The sequence below is a fragment of the Arachis ipaensis genome, chromosome B7 (assembly GCF_059453495.1).
Source record: "Arachis ipaensis isolate K30076 ecotype BB chromosome B7, ASM5945349v1, whole genome shotgun sequence".
Classification (NCBI taxonomy): Eukaryota; Viridiplantae; Streptophyta; class Magnoliopsida; order Fabales; family Fabaceae; genus Arachis; species Arachis ipaensis.
Window position 1 is genome coordinate 90,197,839 of NC_142442.1, and position 19,441 is coordinate 90,217,279.

The following is a 19,441-nucleotide window of genomic DNA, read 5'->3' on the forward strand; positions in this document are numbered from 1 at the left end:
AGGCTGAGAGCTGAGGTTCAAACTTTCAGGCAACAAGATGGTGAGACTCTGTATGAAGCATGTGAGAGGTTCAAGGACTTAACAAGGAGGTGTCCACCTGACATGTTCAACGAATGGGTGCAGCTACACATTTTCTATGAAGGGCTCTCTTATGAGTCAAAGAAGGCCGTAGACCATTCATCTGGAGGATCTTTGAACAAGAAGAAGACCATTGAGGAAGCCATAGATGTTATTGAAACAGTAGTAGAAAACGACTACTTCTATGCTTCCGAAAGAGGGAACACAAGAGGAGTGAGGGAGCTAAACAATGTAGATGCTCTGTTGGCCCAAAACAAGCTCATTACCCAACAGCTGGCTGACCTCACGAAGAAGATGGAGAGGAACCAAGTAGCAGTAATCTCATCTTCATCAACAATCTAAGAAGGAGTGAATGAAGAAGCAGAGGGGAGTCAGAAGCAAGCCAACTACATTGGGAATTCACCAAGGAAAAACTATGATCCATACTCCAAGACTTACAACCCTGGATGGAGAAACCACCCAAACTTTTGGTGGGGAAGTGAGCAAGATCAAAACCAAGACCAGAGACGTTACAACTCCAACAACAATGCAGCTCACCAGCAATTCACCCAGAGGATATCTCAACACCCCCACAACAACACTTCTCCACACACTTATCAAAACCAAAACAGCACATCTGCTCCAAATCACTCATCAATTGATGACAAGCTCTCTAAGATTGAAGCCTTACTTGAAGGAATATGCCAAGAGATTCAAGAAAATAAGGTGTTCAAAGAAGAGGTGCGAGCCAATATTAAGAACCAGGGAGAGACCATTAGGAAGCTGGAATTCCAGGTAGGATAATTAGCTGAGAAGATTCCCAAACCTACTGATAGCTTCCCAAGTAACACGGAGAAAAACCCCAAAGGAGAAGCAAAGAAAGTAAGATGGGAAGATTGCAAAATGGTCACTACAAGTGATCAAGAGACTGAAGACAAGCAAGGCAAACTTCTCGAACAACCTGAAGACAACTCAATAAAGGAGGAGAATAGAGATCACAAAGAACCAGAAATGTCACAACAAGAGTTGCTGAAGCTCTATGCACCCTTTCCTCAACTGCTCAATGGTGCTGTGGGAAAGAGAATATACTCAAGGTTCCTAGACTTGTTTGCATCTCTGCATGCGAACATACCATTCATCAAGGCAATTCAACAAATGCCTGCATTCATCAAGTATATGAAGGAACTTCTTCCCAGGAAAAGCTCACTCAAGGGAGGGCAGACTATAGTGATGAACAAGGAATGTAGTGCCCTTATTCAACCTGAGTTGCCTACAAAAAAAAGAAACCCAGGAAGTTTTCATATCCCTTGTGCCATAGGTGAAAATATGTTCGACAGAGCACTATGTGATTTGGGGGCCAGCATCAACTTACTGCCCTTATCCCTGGTGAAGAGGTTGCAGATCAATGAGATAATGCCCACAGATGTCATTGTCAGACTGGCTGACAAAACTCAAAAGCAAGCAATAGGAGTGGTGGAAAATGTGTTGCTAAAGGTTGGGAAGTACTTTCTCCCAACAGACTTTGTCATTCTGGACATGGAAGAAAGTCACACTCACCCAATCATATTGGGAAGACCATTCCTAGATACAGCCAGAGCACTTATCGATGTAGAGAAAGGGGAGCTAATATTGAGAATCCATGATGAATGACTTAGCTTTGATGTCTTCAAACTCTCACAAGAAACAGATCAAGAGGACAAGGAACTAAGCACAGATGATAATGAGACACTGAAAGAAAAAAGAAGCACTGAAGCACAGCCAGCTCATTCTGAGACCCCCTTAACTGACAAACAAGGAAAACAGCAATTGCCACAGCTCAAGGAAGAGTTGGAGGAACCCAAACCTCTAGAGGCAGGTGAAGACAGCATCACAACTCCTTGGAGAAAAGAGGTCACCAAGGGGAAGGCAACCTCAAAAGAAACAAAGAAGAAGGTACCAAGGAGATGGAGGAACAAGAAGATCCCTACGAAAGACTTCTCTCCAGGGGATAGAGTTGTGTCAGCTTACTTCCCAGATATTCCCCCTAATCTCCCTACTGTGCCATCTCAATTACCTAAGGTCTTCACTATCAACAGAGTTCTTTCCCTGGAACATGTAGAGATCATTGATCCAACCAATGGATACAAGTCCACAGCAAGAGGGGAAGACTTTAAGCACTACCAACCACCATGATGAAGGAAAAACGTCAAGCTAGTGACGCTAAAGAAGCGCTTCATGGGAGGCAACCCATGTTTTATATGCTTTCAGATGATAATGAATAAGTCAATCTTTATGAGCTTCAATCCAAACTTGACAAACAATTGGTGAAAATCTTCTTATGCAGAATATAGTGAAGAACAAGTTTGGTGTTCAAAGCAAACAAAGATGCATGCTAGTCTTGGGAGCTTTGAACACAAAACCTCCATCACAGTGATCCAAACTAAGTTTGGTGTCACCTCATGGTGCCACCAAAATGCATATAAGGACCCACCAATAGTTAGTTATTTAGTTGGAATTCATAAATAAACAATCAAATCCTTTCATTTTATTCTAGCCGTAGAGTTTAAATTTTTTTTATGATATTAATTTCCTTATTTCAAATCTTTATAGGAAAGGAAAAGAAGCATGAAAAGGGATAGATTGGACAACCAAACAAAGAAGGTTCGGACACCACAAAAGGAGGGGCTTCACACTTGTTCTAAAAAGGGAATACATTGGAAAATGTTGCCATGCAACATTGAAAAAAATGGGACCCTAGAAGACCGAGCAATCCCCATCATAAAGTGATGATCCTTGTCTTCTAGCCATGCATAACCCCAACCGTCCATCAAGTGACCATTTCATCAATCTACACCCTCCATTCCCTCACAACTGCTCTATATAAACAACCCTTGTCCGTACCACCCTTCATTGACATCACACACCCTTCACCACTCTTCATTTCTGTACAAGACACCCTCTATCGATTACAAACATTTCTCCCCTCACTCTCTTCACTGCCATAAAACCCTAAACAACCAAAAGTCTCCACAACCTTACCACCTTCACATATTAACCATCATTCATGGCATCTTCAAGTTCTAAGAGACGGAAGGGAAAGGAACCCATAGAAGAACACCCATATGATGAGAAGAGATTTAGAAGCTTACATCATGCATTGCAATACGGGTGGATGGTTGATAAGGAAATCATTTATGAGCTGGGATTTCAAGTTACAAAGACTGAGTGCCCCGAAATTATAGAAAAGATAGAAAGGAAAAGATGGGAGCTCCTCACTGACCGAGTCATTAAGGTAAATGCAAACCTCATAAGAGAATTTTATGCAAATGCGGTTCGATATGATAAGAAGGATGAGTCCTATACAAGCTTTGTGAGAGGAAAGATGGTGGACTTTGGTCCCATGAGCGTCATGAGGGCATTGAAGCTACGGTCTATACAGTTTGAAGAAGAAAGCTATCACTCAAGATTGGACAACCCCAATTATGATCAGATTCTGCAAGATATCTGTGTACCAGGAGCTGACTGGGAAAGGGGTGCGGGAAATAAACCAAAGTTCATCAAGAGAACAGACCTCAATCCTGAAGCCAAGGGGTGGTTTGAGCTAGTGAGAAGGTCTATTCTCCCAGCTGCAAACAACTCGGAGGTGAATGTCAAGAGAGCCACAATTGTGCACTGTATACTGAAGGGAGGAGAGATCAAGGTCCATGAACTCATAGCTGAAGGCATTAGAAAGATGGCGGAGAAAAGCGACTCAAGAGGAACGATAGGTTACCCAAGCACTATTTACCGAATTTGCAAGAAAGCTGGGGTGGTTTTCGAAGATGAGGACCCCATGTGGATAAAGAAAGGCATTCCAATAACTGTACGAAGGATGAATGCCATTGCATCCCCCCTACCTCAGCGGAAGCAAAGGAAGAGGACAACCCCTCAAGTAATGGAAGGACAAGTCTTAGAGGGTCAAGCACAACAGACCTTGAACATGCACCAATTGCAAGAAGCCATTGATGGCTTGTCTAGACAATATTTGGAGAGCCAAGGAGCACAGAGAGAACTTCAACTACAGATGATGGGGCAGCAAGAGGAGTCACTCTCAAGGTGGATGACTCAACAAGGGGATTGGTAAAAGCAAATGATGGATCAGCAACTGAGTCAAGGACGACAATGGAATAAAACGTTTCACAGGATGGAACAAAGGCAAAATGAGCAACAAGAATCCATCCAGAGGCTGATCAACATCCAAGCACATCAAGGGACACACATACATGAGATGCATCAAAGACAAATAGAACAGGCAGAATTATTGGACGAGCAAAGGGCATTCGCAGAAGGAGTTTACATGAGCGAGACAGGACATCACATAAACACTCAAGCCAGGCTCGGCTACTTAGTAGGACAGCTGCCAATATTGCATCCAGGAATAGCCCAGTATGAAGAAATGAAGGATGAATTAGCACGAGAGGAAAGACAAAGGGTGGAAGAGAGTCATGAATCAGTAAGAAAGGCACTTGAGGATTGGAAGCAAGCAAAATTGGCACGGATGAGAAGGAATGCAAGAGGACACAAAGAAAGCAATTAAGAAGGAGAGCATGGACATCCACGAGAGTAAAAGGTGGTGGAGTTCCTTCTTTGGTGCATCTTTTTCTATGCTTTAAATAAAGAAGATCTTGTATGAAATAGAACTTGCTTCCATGTTAGTTTAAACCATCTTGAATTCTGTTTTTTTTATGTGTTGAAGAGGTCTCTGTGTGTTGGTCTTTATGTTACTGCACCATTACTTAACTTATTTGTATGCTTGTCCCTTTAAATCAAATAAAAAGAGAATGATTATGTTTTTAAAAGACCAGAGTGGAGTTCATATTGTGGAAGTGCATTCATGAATCTTTGGGGTAGTCATAAGTTAGCTAAGTTGGTTCAACCACAAGGCTGGGATGACAATTATCTGGCCTGAATACTTTGCTTTGGATACACTCATGAGACTAAGTTAATAACAAGATCCTAAGAAGAGAAAAGGGAAAGAACAATGGAAGTGAAAAACAAAAGAAAAAGAGTAAGCAATAAGGCTAGGCATCAATGGTTTTAATCTTGAGGCAAGTGTCTGTGGTGCTCCTGTGTGAGGGATCTACTTGGATGAATAAGCTCTTAGGGGTGCCTTATCACTTGGTAACTTGGGTTAACTAACTCGGGATTATCAGCTGAAAGTCCACTATCAAGAGTAACCTTCACTACAGAACACTTAGTAACCCAAAGAGGTGCTGGACACCAAGGTCTCAAGAAAAGAAAATAAATAAACTAAATGCCTGTAGTGTGTATGTATGGGGGATAGGCTTGAGGGAGTAAGTCCTTAGGGGTGTCTCAACACCTAGCATCTTGAACCAGCTGGTTCGGGAGTGTTGGCTGAAAGCTTATCTTAAAGAGTTGCCCCCTTACAGAGCACGTAGCCTAAATAACACAAACAACCCTTGAAATAACAATAAAAGGATCAATGAATAAAGGTCTCATGGGATATAAACAAAGTGGGTGTTTTAGGACATGATAAAGGTCTGAAAGCCAGTAATGGAATGAACCTAAGTTGCTATGCATGAAACCACCATAAAATCAGTAACATAACTTCCACAAGAATGACTCATTCCTCTGGATATTCCATTCATCATTCTCTTGTTCTAGTACTTGCTTAGGGACAAGCAAGCTTTAAGTTTGGTGTTGTGATGCCAGGGCATCTTGGCCAGTTTTATTGACCTTTTCTTTACTATTTTTAGGTTAGTTTCATGCATTTCTTTAGGAAATAAGCTAGTTTTGGGTAGATATTCACTTATGCCTTGATTCAAGCATACATTGTGCATTTTACATAATTTCATGAGGATTTTGCATAAGTTTAGTGACAAATATTATGTTGCATTACTCATGACTTGGACTAGAGCTTTGATGCACTTTATTGCTTGATTTCAGGACCAAAAGGAAGCAAGAAAAGAGGAGGTAACTTGCAAGGTTAATGAGAAAAGTGATTGTCAATAACACTCTCAAAAAGCCATCAATGCCCACGTTAGAGAGTCACGTTAACTAAGTTAACGTGAACTCTAACGTGGAGAAGAGAAGTTGAGCTAACGTTAGTGACACTTAACATTGTCACTAACGTTGGCAATTACTCATAAGTGGCCATGTTAGAAGCCACGTTAACCTAGTTAAGGTGGCCTCTAACGTTAAGGGGGGAAGAGAAGCCAACGTTAGTGACACTCAATATTGTCACTAACGTTGGCCTATGGTGCAAAGTACCACGTTAACTCCCACGTTAACTTGGTTAACGTGGGAGCTAACGTAAGGGATGAAGAGTTGTCGACAACGTTAGTGACACTCAACATTGTCACTAACGTTGAAGCAACCACACAACCCCCAAGAGTCATGTTAACTTCCACATTAACTTGGTTAACGTGGAAGCTAACGATGAGGAATGAAGGATGATCCAACGTTAGTGACACTCAACATTGTCACTAACGTTGGGATGGCTAAGGATGGCCACGTTAACCTAGTTAACATGGACTCTAACGTGAGACCTAGGGGTAACCCTCTCAACACTTGATTTGGGAAATGCATGTGGTATAATCAGTGACCATACTTCATCTCTTCTCATGAGCAATTGACCAAGGAATTGGCTATTGATCAAGATTTGAGAGATTGAATTGCAAGAAATTGTAATCCAATCACTTAAGATTGCCAAGGAGATCAATGAGTGCATTGATTGAGGAAGAGATGAAAATGAACTTGATCCGGAGAATTGCAACATCTCCTAAGCCCAATGAACTCCCCATCTCTGATCTTACCCATTCTCTTTAATTTCTTCCATTTACTTTTATGAGCAAATCCCCCATTCCCATTTACAATTCTGCAATTTATTTTCAGTCATTTACTTCCAGTCCTTTAATTCTAGCATTTACTTTTCTGTTATTTACATTCCCGCCATTTTATTTTCTGCATCTCTCAACCCAAATTCTGGATTCGCTCAACTAGAACATTCTTCTAATTAAAGTTGCTTGATCAATCAATCCCTGTGGGATTTGACCTCACTCTATTGTGAGTTTTTACTTGACGACAAATTCGGTACACTTGCCGAATGGAGATTTGTTGAGAGACAAGTTTTCCGTGCATCAATATAGAATCAAGCAAATCAAGGATCACAATCAAAGAAAGAGAACAATTGCACACAAGAAGGAAGATAAGTGGTTATAAAATGTAACCATGCAATTAGGCTCAAGTCTCACAAGCTTGTGTTCTTAGCTCAAAAACCATGTTCCAAAATAAATTCTTCAAGCAAGTTTAACAAAAATTTTTCTTTCAAATTGGTAGAGTGCCCTAAAACAGTTTCTTGGAAAAGAAATCATCACCATAACCAAGTAGTCCTAATAAGAAAGAAGTGGTAGAAATATATATGTACAAATTCTAACTAATATGCAATCTATCATGCAATGCAACAACTAGCTAACATTGGTGTTGAAAACGGAAATTGTTACCCATGGAGATCGGTCATCGACCGAACCTCCCCACACTTGAAGATTGCACCGTCCTCAGTGCATGCACAGAAGAGCAAGGTGGACAGGTTGAAACAACTGATGAGCTTCTTCAAAAGGTTGTGCGGATGAACTTGTTTGTTGCCCCATTTAGAAACTTTTTCTTTTTCCTTCTTTTGGTGGCCAACCTAAAAGGAGAGAAAAGAAGAACGACAATTAATCCTACAACAGAGATATCAAAACAAATAAAACATAAGCGGGGGTTAATGCCAAGTAAGAGTACGATTCTCTACTACATGGTAGCTACAGCATGTAGATGAGAGAGCAATATAAGCCAAGGCATATCAACTAATACTTGATGCAAGAGTAAAGTCAAAGCATAAAGAGCATTTAAAAGCATCAAGTTCGAACAAGAAAGAGTGGGCCATGAAAAACAATATAAGGTCATACCAATGCATAAAGAACACAAGAGTCATAAAAGATTGAGCATTGATTTTAAAAGTTTCATCACCCAATAATATCAAACAAGTCAATGGGCACCAAAATAATGCAAGGACTTCTCAACAATTGAGTAGGAAGATGCAACACCATTATTAAAATAAGAAACTCAAAAAAAAGAAAATAAAAACAAGCTATAAAAACAAAATTAAAATGCAATGAAGAAAAGTATGCAAATGGAATAAACAAAAGAAAATGGATGATTTGAAAAAAAAACTCTTTTTTTTTTGCAACGCCGACGCGTCATGCACGCCCACGCGTCGATGTGCAGATTAGCAGAAGGACGCGTACGCGCCAGGTGCGCGCACATGTGGGTTAGGTTAGGCGCAGGGCACAGTGTCAGCCCAAAGTTTGCCTAACTCTCTGGAAAATGTACGAGTGATGCAGGTGGCGCAATCGATGCGCGCGCGCCATGCACGCGTGCGTGTGCATTGCGCATTTAGAATCACAGACGCGTACGCGCCAGGGGCGCGCACATGTGGGTTAGTTTGTGCTGTAGGCACAATGTTTGCACAGTGCAGGCGTAACTCTCGGGGTTTTGACTGGGGTGGAATTTTTACATCCACGCGGACGCGCCATGCACGCGTGCGCATGGATGGTCAAAAATGCTTGGCTCATGCGTACGCGCGCATGACGCATACGTGTGAGTTAGTGCTCTATTTTTCAACATTTTTCCAAGTTCTTGCACCAAACCAAGCCTTCCAAACCTCCAATCAGCTACCAAAATACCATAAAACCTTATTTGACATACTAAACTATCAAATAAACTCAACAAACTAAGCTATACATGAAATTAAGCCTAATTTTACCAATATTTACAAAGAAGAAAAAGGAAGGATGTTACCATGGCGGGGTGTCTCCCACCTAGCACTTTTGTTTATTGTCCTTAAGTTGGACATACGGGGAGCTCCTCTCAAGGTGGCTTGTGCTTAAATTCTTCTTGGAACTCCCACCAATGCTTGGTTCTCCATCGTACTCCAAGATTTCTCATGAGCTGCTCCAAGTGTTGACGGAGTCTTTCACAAGCTTGGGGCTCCCAAAGTCGATCCTCTTCTTGTAATCCGGGATCCCACACCTTATTTTCACACCCGTCTTGTAGTTTATCATTATTAATCCATCCAGGTGGCGAGCAAGATGAATTCTCAATGAAGTGCCCAATAATCCTCCTAGACTCCTCTAATTGAGCACTAATCTAATCGGTATATTTTGTTTTTGATGTATCAACTATAATAAGCCTTGATTTACAATGCCAACCACAAAACATCTTTTTTTTGCGCTTTATCCCACAAAGAATCCTAAGTTGACTATCTGTTTCGAGTAAGCCATATTCGAGTGGGATAATAAAGCTAATAGAAATGAATTTCACCAACTCAAATGTTGAAATAGATGACAACCTAGGTAAAGAAGCTTCTAAGGATCATGGCAAAGCATATTATATTCCCATCCTTCTTTTTCTAAGGACTTCCACCTTTTCACAAGATTCTTCAAATGTAATCCTTTGTCATCAATTTTATCTAAGCCTTTTACCTTACTCAAATCATAAATGGGAGGATGAGAGAGATTTACTGGTGCACAGAATTGTGTTCCACACGTTTCACAACTCCGGTGCAACTAACCAGCAAGTGCACTGGGTCGTCCAAGTAATACCTTACGTGAGTAAGGGTCGATCCCACGGAGATTGTTGGCTTGAAGCAAGCTATGGTCATCCTTGTAAATCTTAGTCAGGTAGATTCAAATTGTTATGAGGTTTTGATAATTAAAATATAAATGAAACAGAAATTAAGATAAAGTTACTTATGTAATTCATTGGTGGGAATTTCAGATAAGCGTATGGAGATGCTTTGTTGCTTCTGAACTTCTGCTTTCTGATAAACCCCGATTTTGTGGTTTATCTTGTGCTTATTTTGGGGGATTTTATCAATATTTCTCACACTTATTCGCAAGAAATGCATGGTTTTGTGTTCACTTCCCAATATTGCTCCATGATGGAAACATGCTTATTTTTCCTTAAAATTGCCATATTTTAATCCTCTTCTATTGCCATTCGATGCCGTGATATATTTGTTGAGTGATTTCAGGAATTATAGGGTAGGAATGACCTAGAAGAGAGGAGAAAAGCATGTACAAAAAAGGAGGAACATAAAGAATTGAAATCTTGGGAGGAGCAGCAGTGGCGCGCCCGCGCACTCCACGCGCACGCGTGGATGAGGTGGCTGGAAGCGGCGCGCAAGGATGGACGCATTCGCTTGGATCAGAAGATTCCTATCGACGCACACGCGCACTTGGCGCGCACGCGTGGATCGCAAAAGCGATCGGCGTGCGCGCACGCATGGGAAGCTACACCTGACCTCATTAAAGGAAATCGTGCCTGGCGATTTCTGAGGCTCATGAGGCCCAATTTCAAGCTGTTTCCGCATGGAAAACACCCAAGGATGCTAGGGGATAAAGGGGGATCAATCATTTTTTACACTAAGACACAATTCTAGAGTTTTTTTGGTTCTTTTGTTATTCTAGAGAGAGAAACCCTTGTTCCTCTCTAGATCTAGTTTTAATTTGATCTTCCCTTGTTGGATTGTGAATTAGATCTTGTTAATTACTAGTTTTAATTGTTCAATTTGAATTCCTTGTTACAATTTTGCTTATATCTAGTGATAGTTTTATGAATCCTTGTTAATTGTCATTTTATACCCATTTTATGAATGTTGTGAATCTTGACTTGTTGATATTACATTGATGATTTCTATGTTTACTTTTGTTGTTTGGATGATTGTATGTTGATAATTGTTAATGGGTACTTGTAGATCTCAATTTAATTGCTATTTTGAACATGACTTTTGTTAATGCTTACCATGTGTTTGATGAATTGTTTACTTTGATTATGGAGTAGGGAATTGGGTAAACTTGAGTCATTGGGTCTAATGGATTTGATGATTTGGGAGCCTTTAGTGGTCAATTTGATACTCATTGACGCCAACCCACTACTAATCTAATTAGTAGGTAGGTTGGGACTTATGGGTTGATGTGATCAAAGCCATTTGACGTACTTCAAGTCTAGGAGTAGATATTACGTACTTAAGACTTTTGGAAAGTAGACTTAATGAGCTTGGTTCCTCATAATTGTCAAGATATGGTTGTTAGACAAGGATGGTGCCCCAATTCCCATGCCTAGCCAAGAGTTGCTTTTATTATTCATATTTGAAAACCAAATTTCTCAACTATTTGCCTTAGTTATAGTTACTTGTTTGGTTTATAATAGAATTAAGTGGACTGTTGCTTGTTCATTGGAATTGCTCATGTTTTGCTTAGTTAATTGAATTATTTTATTGCAATTTAAGATTACTTGCTTGTTAAGATTCCCGTTTATTTTCATGTTCATAACTCACAACCCCGGATTTCTAACCAATGTTGAAGCACATGTTTGCCCATTCCTTGTGAGACGACCCGAGGTTTGAATACTTCGGTTATTTCTATTGGGGATGAACTTGTGACAACCAAATCCCTCTTCTAAATTTGACACCCGAGGATTGTTGTTGGTAGAGCTATACTTGCAACGCGATTTTATTGAAGAAAATCTTTACCAATACACCCTTGGGAGACCGTCAAATTTTTGGCGCCGTTACCGGGGAATGGTTGCAACGTATGCCTTGATATTGGTTATGTGAATATGTGAATATTGTAGATATTTTACTTCTTTCAATACTTAGCTATAGTTTAGATTTCTTTTGCATTTGTGCTATGACTTTCAAGTTTGATAACTCGGTCTCAACCGAATTCTAGCTTAGCCAATTTTGATCCTGAGATTGAAAGAACTTTGTTACATACTCGGCAAGCTAGACGGCGGTTGGACTATACGCCTAGTACTTCAGCCTCTCTTGAGGAAAATACCAAATCACTAGACGTCACCGAGAGTGACTTGGAGTCCGCTACTTCCTATTCTTCTATTGGCACTACTAATACATCTTTGCATTCTACAGGTGAGCAACACATGGCGGAGCCACGCCAGATCACTTTGCATGAGCAAGGAGCTCCGGATATCATACTTCAACCGTTTCAAGCATGGTATCCTAACCTTGATCCAAACTTTGAGTAGAAGAGTAGCTTGATAAATCTACTTCCTAAGTATCATGGGTTGCCGGGTCAAGACCCCATCCGACATTTGAAGGATTTTCAAGTTTCTTGTTCTACGGCTCGAAGGCATGGAGCCGATGAGGTGGCTATCATGGTTTTTGCCTTCCCTTTCTCTCTTGAAGCACACGCAAAAACATGGTTTTATTCGCTACCGAATGAGATTATGACTAATTGGGATTTCTTGAGAAGAGAGTTTCTTGATAAGTTCTTCCCACCGGAGAAGACCGACTACATCCGAAAAGAGATTTCGGGTATAATGCAAAGAGACCAAGAGAGTTTGTACGAGTATTGCTCGGTTCAAGAGGCTATTAGAGTCATGTCTACACCACGGAATGACCACTCACTTGCTCATTAGCTACTTTACTGAAGGTTTTTGTGCGGAAGATAGAAGATTGCTCACCGCTTCTAGTGGAGGTTCCCTTTCGAAAGACAAGACGGAGGGAGAAGCTTGGAATTTGATAAAGGATGTTGCCGAAGCTACACAACACACAAGGGTGAGAAGTAATCCTCTTAAGGGTTTGGTAGAACCATCCCCTTCCGAATCAAGTCTAGCCAAAGCACTTGGGAATATGACCACCATCCTTACATAAATCCAAAAGGATCAAAAGGAATACTACTCCATCCAAGCCATCCAAGCCCCACCTCCGGTTGCTCAACTTGAAGGCCCTACTAGGATTTGTGGTTTATGCTCTAGCACCACACATTACACCGACCAATGCCATCAAATTCAAGAGGAACATGCTCTTGTGGTGGCCAATGTGAATTACAAGAACCGTCCACCCTACCCTCCTCAAGGCCAAAACAATTACCATCAAGGTGGTAATCAACATCAAGGGTGGAGGGATAATGCACAAGGAAGCAATCAAAACCAAAGGTGGAACAACTCTCCTTCTCATCACAACAACAACCAATCTTCATCCCATACCACCATAACAACCACAACTACCAAGCCAACCAAGGCCACTCAAACCAAAACCAAAACAACTACACCAAGTACCAAGCACCACACCATAAACAACAAAACCAAAACCAAACTCCTCCATCTTCCAACAATCAAGTTGATGAGCTTAGAGCTGCCATGGAAAAACGAGATGAGAGCAACAAGGCTCAATTCGATGCCTTGAATACTCAATTGGCCAACCTCAGCAACATGCTTTCAAAGATGAACATGTCAAGCCAACCACCAACTCCCAATAACAACACCAACCAACCTTCAAGTTTCTCTAACCTTCCATCCCAACCACAACCAAACCCAAGAGGCGGTCCCAATGCCATCACTCTATGGTCGGGGACTATATTAGAGGAGATACCTCCAAGGGTCATGGGAGAAATTCATGAGGAAGAGGTAGTTGTTGAAGCTCCACATGAAGAAGAGGTGGTAGACAAAAGGCATGAGGAAGAAGGAGTAAACCTCAAGGAACCCAAGAGGAAAGCTATAGTGGACGAGTCCATTCCTATCCCATTCCCTTCCATGGTGAAGAAGGCAAAGAAAACACCGGAATTTGATTTGAACATGCTTCAAGTGTTCAAAAAGGTTGAGGTAACCATAACACTTCTTGATGACATTCAACAAATTCCAAAGTATGCAAAATTTTTGAAAGACTTGTGTACACACAAGGATAGGATAGGAGAATTGGAGACATTATCCTTGGGTAGTTTAATTTCTTCCTTGATGGAACCTATTCCAAGAAAATATGGTGACCTTGGACCGTGCTTAGTGTCTTGTTGTATTGGTGGACACACTTTTCATGATTGTATGTGTGACTTGGGAGCTTGTGTAAGCATCATGCCACTTTCTATCTATGTGCAGTTGAATTTAGCTCCATTAAAGAAGTCGGCGGCGAGGTTTGCCTTAGCCGATAAAAGTGTGATCACAGTGATGGGAATAGCGGAAGATGTACTCGTGGCAATTAAGGATTTGGTTTTTTCGGTTGACTTTTACATTCTTGAAATGCCTCCAGCAGAAAATAGAAGCCCATCCTCCGTTCTACTTGGTAGACCCTTCCTCAAAACCTCCAAATTCAAGTTGGATGCCATCACCGGCATATATTTCTTTGGGGATGGAGACAAGATTATCAAGTTCAATTTAGAGGAAGTCATGAAACATCCTCTCGAAGAACATTCCGTGCTCCAATGTGATGTGATTGATGAAGTGGTAGCGAAAGTGCAAGAAGAAGACCATGACAAGTTGTGCTACCTCATTGTTGAGGAGACGAATGACCAAGAGAATGAACATGAGGAAGTTGTCAAGAATGAGTCCCATGAGCTTGATGAAAAGGAACCTCATCTTGAAACAAAAAGTGAACTGAAGCCCCTTCCATCTCATTTGAAGTATGCTTTCTTAGAGGATAATCAAAGGTTTCCGATCATTATTGCTAGTGATCTCTCAAGTGAAGAAGAGGGAAAGCTCCTAGATGTTCTAAGAAAGTACAAGAAAGCAATAGGATGGAGCCTAGCGGATATTGTGGGAATTGACCCCCGCAAATGCATGCATAGGATATTTTTCCAAGATGGAGCTAAGCCAGTTAGGCAACCGCAAAGGAGGCTCAACCCAACCATCCTCGATGTAGTGAAGAAAGAGGTCACCAGATTACTGGACGCGGATATGATATACCCAAATCTCAGACAGTGAGTGGGTGAGCCCGGTCCAGGTTGTCGCCAAGAAGTCAGGCATCACAACAGTCAAGAAGGACGACGGTGAAATGGTCACTAAAACAGTACAAAATGCATGGCGAGTATGTATTGACTATAGAAGATTGAATGTCGCCACACGAAAGGACCATTACCCCTTACCCTTCATCGATCAGATGCTAGACCGCTTGGCAGGTAAATCTCACTACTGCTTTCTTGATGGATTTACTGGCTACTTCCAGATACATATTGCTCCTGAAGATCAGGAGAAGACCACGTTTACTTGTCCATTTGGCACCTTTTCCCATAAAAGGATGCCATTTGGACTATGTAATGCACCTGCTACTTTTCAGCGGTGCATGACGGGTGTCTTCTCCGATCTAATGGAGAATTGTTTGGAAGTCTTTATGGATGACTTCAGCGTTTATGGTACTTCATTTAATTGTTGTTTAGATAACTTGGCCAAGGTCCTGGCTAGATGTGTTGACAATAACCTTCTCTTAAATTTTGAAAAATGTCACTAATGGTACAACAAGGTATAGTGTTAGGACCTGTAGTATCTCATGAAGGCATTTCTGTAGACCCGGCCAAGGTCGATGTTATCACCACTTTTTCTCACCCCTCATCCGTGACGGAGGTCCACTCGTTTTTGGGACATGTAGGATTCTATAGGCGCTTTATCAAGGACTTCAGCAAGATTGATTTGCCATTGTCGCGCCTACTCCAAAAAGATGTGGATTTTGAGTTTGATAGTAAATGTGTAAAAGCTTTTGAAGAGCTAAGTAGAGTTCTTACCACAGCACCAATTGTGCGAGGCCCCAACTGGACGTTGCCATTTGAGATAATGTGCGATGCGTCAAACCATGCTGTAGGTGCCGTTCTTGCACAGCGCGATGGTAAACTCCCTTATGTCATTGCTTACTCTTCTAAGACACTATATGTAGCACAATCCAACTATACCACTACTGAAAAACAACTCCTAGCTATTGTTCATGCTTTAGATAAATTCATATCTTATTTTCTAGGATCAAAGATAGTGGTATACACGGATCATGCAGCTTTAAAGTACTTATTGACAAAGAATGAGTCAAAGTCTCGACTCATACGTTAGATCTTGCTTTTGCAAGAATTCAACATTGAGATTAGGGATCGGAGTGGATCTCAAAACCTGGTTGCAGATCATTTAAGCGGCATCGAGAATCTAAAAATTGATCCATTTCCGATCAATGACTCATTCCCATTGGATAGTTTGCATGTTGTGTCGGATAGCTCTCCTTGGTTTGTCCCAATGGCGAACGACTTGGTTGCGAAAATCTTCCCTCCCAACTTTTCGAAAAACCAAAGGGACAAGTTGAGGAGTAATTCCAAATACTATATTTGGGATAACCCTCACTTGTGGAAGAGGAGCGTGGGCCAAGTAATTCGAAGATGTGTCCCGGAGTCTGAATTCCAACCAATTCTTGAAGCTTATCATTTGTCCGAATGTGGTGGCCACTTTGGCCCACAAAGGACCGCTAAAAAAGTATTGGATTGTGGATTCTGGTGGCCAACCTTATTCAAGGATGCTAACCGGTTATGTGTGTCTTGCCATCAGTGTCAGAGGTCAGGAAACGCATCCCAAAGGGATGAAATGCCTCAGCAACCTATGTTATTCTGTGAGATATTTGATGTATGGGGCATTGACTTTATGGGACCGTTTTCCAACTCTAGTGGGTATCTGTATATTCTGTTAGCGGTTGACTATGTGTCAAAGTTGGTAGAGGCTATACCTACACGCCTTGACGACGCCAATGCCGTTGTGTCTTTCATTAGGAATCACATTGTATGCCGTTATGGGTCGCCACGAGCAATCGTGAGCGACTAAGGATCCCACTTTTGTAACAGGAAGGTAGAAGCATTGCTCAAGCGTTATAGAGCGTCGCATAAGGTTGCTACTTCTTATCATCCACAAACAAATGGATAAGCGGAAGTGTCCAACCAGGAAATCAAGAGAATCTTGGAGAAAGTGGTCAATCCACAAAGAAAGGATTGGAGCCTCCGGTTAGGAGATACATTATGGGCGTATAGAACGGCCTACAAGACTCCGATACGGATGAGTCCTTTCCGGATCGTCTATGGTAAGGCATGCCACCTTCTGGTGGAGATTGAGCATTGAGCCTATTGGGCGGTAAAGCAGTGCAACATAGATTTAGCCAAGGCGGGTGAAGCTAGGAAGTTACAACTAGAGGAGCTTGAGTGTTTGAGGAACGAGTCATATGAGAATGCCCGAATCTACAAGGAAAAGAGTAAAGCATTCCATGACCATCACATCTGGAAGAAGGACGTTCAAGAAGGTGATGAGGTCCTCCTCTACAACTCAAGGCTCCGATTTATGCCTGGCAAGCTCCGTTCTAGATGAGAAGGACCTTTCAAGGTGAAGGAGATAAAGCCCTACGGAGTGGTGGAATTGTTTGATCCCAAGAGTAAAGCAACTTTCAAAGTGAATGGACATAGAGTGAAGAAGTATCATGGTTGCAAGCCCCCAAAAGAGCTAGAGGTGTATATATTGGAGGATGCACCAAGGAGAGAGGAAGCTTAAGAAAAGGACCATCCAACTTAAGGACGTTAAAGAAAAGTGCTTGGTGGGAGGCACCCCACCGTGGTAAGATCTTCCTTGTTTATACCATCTTGTTTGTATCCTTAGTTTCTTGTGAATTTTGTGATCTCTTGATGATTGGTTGAGTGCATAGGAATGCTAGCTTTGTTGATTTTTTTGGATAGATAGGATGTTCATATAGATAGGATGTGAAAAAAAGATAAAAAAACAAAAAAATTCTTTGAAGAAGGGGACCGACGCACCAGCGCACAGTGCGCGCGCGCGCCGGTGGCGCGATTCCATATCTTAGGCCAAATACCCGAGAGTCATGCCCACTTCATGCCGAACTCACGCCAGGCACCCACGCGTTCGCATACTTGCCGCCTGCGGCGCACCATTGTAATTCAACCATTGACACGCAAGCGCACAGTGCGCGCGCACGCTGATGGAGATATGTGGATCCTCTGGTACAGAGACCAAAGAGTTGTGCCATAATTTGGCCAACCTTGTGCCAAAACTGATGCGTCCGTGCGTTGTGCGCGTCCGTGCCAGTCGCAAAATCTCTCAAGCACGCATCCGCGCAAAGTGTGCGTCCGCACGCCTGCCCCCCTGATTCACTCTGGTACAAAAACCAGAGACTTGAGCCAACATTGTGCCACTTCTGTGCCAGAAGAACAACTTCCCTCACACACGCGCACCACTGACACGCACGCGTCCTCTGCTAGCATCCTCACCGACGCGCCAGCGCACCTTGCGCGCGCGTGCCGGTTGTGCGAGCCAGTTTTATAACTTCACGCCTTGTTCTGTTTTCTTTCTCTCAACCCCTTTTCTTTCTTAGTTTCTCTTCCTTCTTCCTCCACCATCTCCCTCCTCTTCTTCTTCTTCCCTAATCCACCACCACTGTCCGGCCACTCACCGGCGATAACCATCTTTTGCGGTGGCACTACACTTCCCCTATTTTCTTCCTCATCTTCACAAAAGAAGATTCAACCTTGTTCCTTTATACTTTTCAAGGTTTCACTTCTTCTACTTCTCTTCTTCTATTTTCCCTTGCATTATTTCTTCTAGTTAGATGCTTCTTATTGCTTTACTTAGTTTCTCTTTTACTTGCATGATGATGTTTCTTGCTTTTTGTTTGCTTACTTTTCCTTTTTCCTTATTTCTCCATGGATGTTGAATTTGAGTTTAATTTGCGTTAATAGATCTTTTGTCATTCTTTTTCTTATCTTTGCCAATGTTTGATGTTTATGTGATGATTGATGTTCCATTTTGGGCTTTGAATTGGTTTAGTATCTCATAATTGCTCATTGCTTGATTATTGCACGCCAAGTGTTCGAGGAAATGCACATATACCATTTTGGCTCATTTTAGTCATACACTTTCAAATTGGTGCCCCCTCCTCATTCACTTGCTTTCTTTTAAATGCATTGAGTCTACTTTGCTTGCTTAAAGTTTATACTTGCCAATTAGATATTAGTTGAACATGACTTGCTCTTTATTATGGATGCTTGAGACTACTCTTCTCATGCCATTGTATGCTTTACTTCCTCTTGCATCCCATGCCAAGTGTTATGACCCTTGCTTCTACATTAACCATGGGCACTACAATTCACTTGCATGTTCTTGTCAAATTGATTCTTGTGTTTAATGTTTTCCTTCCTTCCCTTCCTTTTTAGGATGGCCACCAAGAAAGGCAAGGAGATAGCTTCGAGGAAACCGGCTGCAAAAAGGGCACCCCAAAGGTCAAACTCTAAGGCGCGCTCTTCATTAGGAGCCAAACCCCTATCTAAGAAAGGGAAGACACCTGCTCCTATTAATGAGAATGAAAAGGGCAAACCGGCGAAAGATTCTTTAAGGTTTCCCAACCGCTTTTGTGAACTTATGTTCCCCTCCACAGCTGTAAGGAACTATCATCCTGAGCATCTACTCTCTCCGCCGGACAAGGTTGCTCCTTATATTTTGCCCCGCATTGAACAGCGAGGATGGGAGTTTCTTTTGAGGAAACCAAGGGAAACCAACCTTTCTTGGGTGGAAGAATTCTACACTAACTACCATCTCTCCTCCCTTCAATTGG

The 19,441-nt window shown here is 41.8% G+C and overlaps 1 non-coding gene across 1 annotated transcript; it reads right to left on the reverse strand.

The window, feature by feature from the left end:
- Positions 1-104, reverse strand: LOC148553323 (small nucleolar RNA R71). The gene has a single exon (XR_015892651.1). It is a non-coding gene; the product is annotated as a small nucleolar RNA R71 (small nucleolar RNA).
- Between the last annotated feature and the right edge of the window lie 19,337 nt (positions 105-19,441).